Source organism: Furipterus horrens, unplaced genomic scaffold, assembly GCF_987537825.1.
Source record: "Furipterus horrens unplaced genomic scaffold, mFurHor1.1.pri manual_scaffold_2, whole genome shotgun sequence".
Taxonomy (NCBI): domain Eukaryota; kingdom Metazoa; phylum Chordata; class Mammalia; order Chiroptera; family Furipteridae; genus Furipterus; species Furipterus horrens.
In genome coordinates this window covers 6,028,407-6,032,229 of record NW_028327172.1, presented here as the reverse complement: position 1 = coordinate 6,032,229, position 3,823 = coordinate 6,028,407, and the positions used below count along the sequence as shown (strand labels likewise).

Below are 3,823 nucleotides of genomic sequence, written 5' to 3'. Positions count from 1 at the left end.
GGAAGAAGCGAAGGCTATGCTAAATGAAGCAAAGGAAAATCTACACAAAACCAATGGTGAAGGGAAGGAAATTGGGGTTCAGATCAATGATTTGGAACATAAGGAAGAAATAAACAGTCAACCAGTACAGAATGAGGAACTAAGAATTGAAAAAAAAATGAGGAGAGGCTTAGGAACCTCTGGGACAACTTTAAATGTGCCAACATCTGAATCAGAGGAGTGCCAGAAGGAGAAGAGGAAGAGCAAGAAATTGAAAACTTGATCGGTAGCGGGAGCAGAGAGCGGACCCCAGAGAGCCCTGAGCAGCCCCACCGCCGCCGCCGGCCTAGTTACCATCACACCCCGGGAGGAGCCGCAGCTGCAGCAGCCAGCCCCAGTCACCATCACCGCAACCATGAGCAGGGAGGCCGAGACCCAGCAGCCGCCTGCCGGCCCCCCCCCCGCCGCCCCCACCCTCAGCGCTGCCGACACCAAGCCCGGCACCACGGGCAGCGGCGCAGGGAGCGGCGGCCCGGGCGGCCTCACATCGGCGGCGCCCGCCGGCGGGGACAAGAAGGTCATCGCAACGAAGGTTTTAGGAACAGTAAAATGGTTCAATGTAAGAAACGGATATGGTTTCATCAACAGGAATGACACCAAGGAAGATGTATTTGTACACCAGACTGCCATAAAGAAGAATAACCCCAGGAAGTACCTTCGCAGTGTAGGAGATGGAGAGACTGTGGAGTTTGATGTTGTTGAAGGAGAAAAGGGTGCGGAGGCAGCAAATGTTACAGGCCCTGGTGGAGTTCCAGTGCAAGGCAGTAAATATGCAGCAGACCGTAACCATTATAGACGCTATCCACGTCGCAGGGGTCCTCCACGCAATTACCAGCAGAATTACCAGAATAGTGAGAGTGGGGAAAAGAAGGAGGGATCAGAGAGCGCTCCTGAAGGCCAGGCCCAACAGCGCCGGCCCTATCGCAGGCGACGGTTCCCACCTTACTACATGCGGAGACCCTACGGGCGTCGACCACAATATTCCAACCCTCCTGTGCAGGGAGAGGTGGTGCAGGGTGCTGACAACCAGGGTGCGGGAGAACAAGGTAGACCAGTGAGACAGAATATGTATCGGGGCTACAGACCACGATTTCGCAGGGGCCCTCCTCGCCAAAGACAGCCTAGAGAGGACGGCAATGAAGAAGATAAAGAAAATCAAGGAGATGAGACCCAAGGTCAGCAGCCACCTCAACGTCGGTACCGCCGCAACTTCAATTACCGACGCAGACGCCCAGAGAACCCTAAACCACAAGATGGCAAAGAGACAAAAGCAGCCGATCCACCAGCTGAGAATTCGTCCGCTCCCGAGGCTGAGCAGGGCGGGGCTGAGTAAATGCCGGCTTACCATCTCTACCATCATCTGGTTTAGTCATCTAACAAGAAGAAATGAATATGAAATTCCAGCAATAAGAAATGAACAAAAGATTGGAGCTGAAGACCTTAAGTGCTTGCTTTTTGCCCGTTGACCAGATGACTAGAACTATCTGCATTATCTATGCAGCATGGGGTTTTTATTATTTTTATCTAAAGACGTCTCTTTTTGGTAATGACAAACGTGTTTTTTAAAAAAAATAAGCCTGGTTTTTCTCAATACACCTTTAAAGGTTTTTAAATTGTTTCATATCTGGTCAAGTTGAGATTTTTAAGAACCTCATTTTTAATTTGTAATAAAAGTTTACAACTTGATTTTTTCAAAAAAGTCAACAAACTGCAAGCACCTGTTAATAAAGGTCTTAAATAATAAAAAAAAAAAAAGAAAGAAATTGAAAACTTATGTGAAAAAGTAATGAAAGAAAACTTCCCTATTTTGATGAAGGAAATAGACATACAAGTCCAGGAAGCACAGAGAGTTCCAAACATGCTAAACCCAAAGAGGACCACACCAAGACACATGATGATCAAAATGTTGAAGGTTAAAGGTAAAGAGAGAATCTTAAAAGCAGCAAGAGAAAAGCAGAGTTACCTACAAAGGGGTGCCTATAAGACTATCAGCTGATTTCTCAAAAGAAACTTTGTAGGCAAGAAGAGACTGGAAAGAAGTATTCAATGTGATGAAAAGCAAGGACCTACAACCAAGATTACTCTATCCAGCAAAGCTATCATTTAGAATGGAAGGGCAGATCAAGTACTCCCCAGACAAGGTAAAGCTAAAGGAGTTCATCATCACCAAGCCATTATTATATGAAATGTTAAAGGGACTTATTTAAGAAAAAAGAGATCAAAACTATGAACACTAAAATGACAACAAACTCAAAACTGTCAACAACAGAATCTAAAAAATAAAAACAAAAACAAACTAAGCAAACAGCCAGAATAGGAACAGAATCATAGGTATGGGAATCCTTTGGAGGGTCATCAGCTGGGAGGGGGAAGGGGAAGAAATGGGGAAATGGTGCAGGGATAAGAAGCATAATTGGTTGGTACAAAACAGACAGGGGGAAGTTGAGAATAATATAGGAAAGGGTGGAGCCAAAGAACTTATATGCATGACACATGGACATGAACCAAGGGGGGTGGGATTGCTGGAGGGAAGGGGATCCTGGGTGGAAGGGAGTAAAGGGAAAAGAAATTGGAACAACTGTAACAACATAATCAATAAAATATGCTTTAAAAAAAGTCTTTATCCAACTGAGAAGTATGTGCCTGAGAAGGAAAGCCCAACCTGTCTAGGAAGCAGTTTTAGCCCAGGGATGTTGAGACTTGAGTATAGTGACGATGAATTAGAGTAAAACTATGGCACTCATCTTGTTGTGTTAAGCTCAGAAACCTACTTTGTCTCTTTGGCTCTTTAAGAACTTATAAAGTTTAACAGAATTGGGCATATTTGAGTGTTAACATCAGACTTGTGATTCTAATTTTAAATGTGCTCCTGAATTCTTGATTTTGTCCTGTGATTGTAAGTTGAAATTTTACTAAGTTGGTAAACAGTTTTTGAATATTTAAAAATCACCATAATTGTAAGTTTACTGTTTCTGATTGATAAAAATCACTTAAGAACTTGGGAAGATTTGTTAGTCAGATAATTGAAAAACTTAGAAAATGGAGTATAATAAACTTTGATTGCAGCTTAAAATGTTTAAAGGAGTTTAATTAACTAAGTAGGTAAATGGTACAAACATTAATCAAAGTTCGCCTTAAAAATGATAAAGTTGGCTGGATCTATTCATAGAATGAGATTTGTAAATTGCATCTGAAATCTCAACGAAGACTTGGGGCTTCAAAACCAAAGTATTTCTGTAAAGTCTTTTCTCGGCTCAAACGCTGCTCTCAAGAAAACCAGAAAAATCCTTGGATTTGGACCTGAAGGAGGCTCCAGGGAGGATGACTCAGTAGCAACCTGCCCAGCCTATGCCGAGGACAGATGGGTCACTAGGCATGGCAGGATGTGCCCACTAGGGGGCGCTGTGAGCCCTGAAACTTAGGCTCCTGCCCGACCCTCCCTGCCCCCAACCTGTAGGTGCTCCCAAAGGACCCACCAGGCTACTGCAGAGACCTGGGGTCACTGGAAGTCCCAGCCCCTGTGCCTTGTAGCCTCTTTGAGAAACGAGCACGAACACATACCCCCACCTGCTGGGCGTTGCCCTCCGTGTTTGGCCTCATACCGCTGGGGGCCCTGGGCTACTGCATCCCCGGCTGGTACCTCCTGCACCTCATCGCCCCACCCCCTCCTGTACTCTTGGCAGGAATGATCCAGGTTCCCGTGACACCTGAGAGGTGCCTGGTGTTAGGCGGGAGGAGACAAGCCAGACACTTCACAGCAAACCCCAGAGGCCACACCAATTCA

At 45.4% G+C, this 3,823-nt stretch overlaps 1 pseudogene; it reads left to right on the top strand.

The window, feature by feature from the left end:
* Positions 1-379: 379 nt before the first annotated feature.
* Positions 380-1,776, top strand: LOC150017559 (Y-box-binding protein 1 pseudogene; annotated as a pseudogene).
* Positions 1,777-3,823: the final 2,047 nt, after the last annotated feature.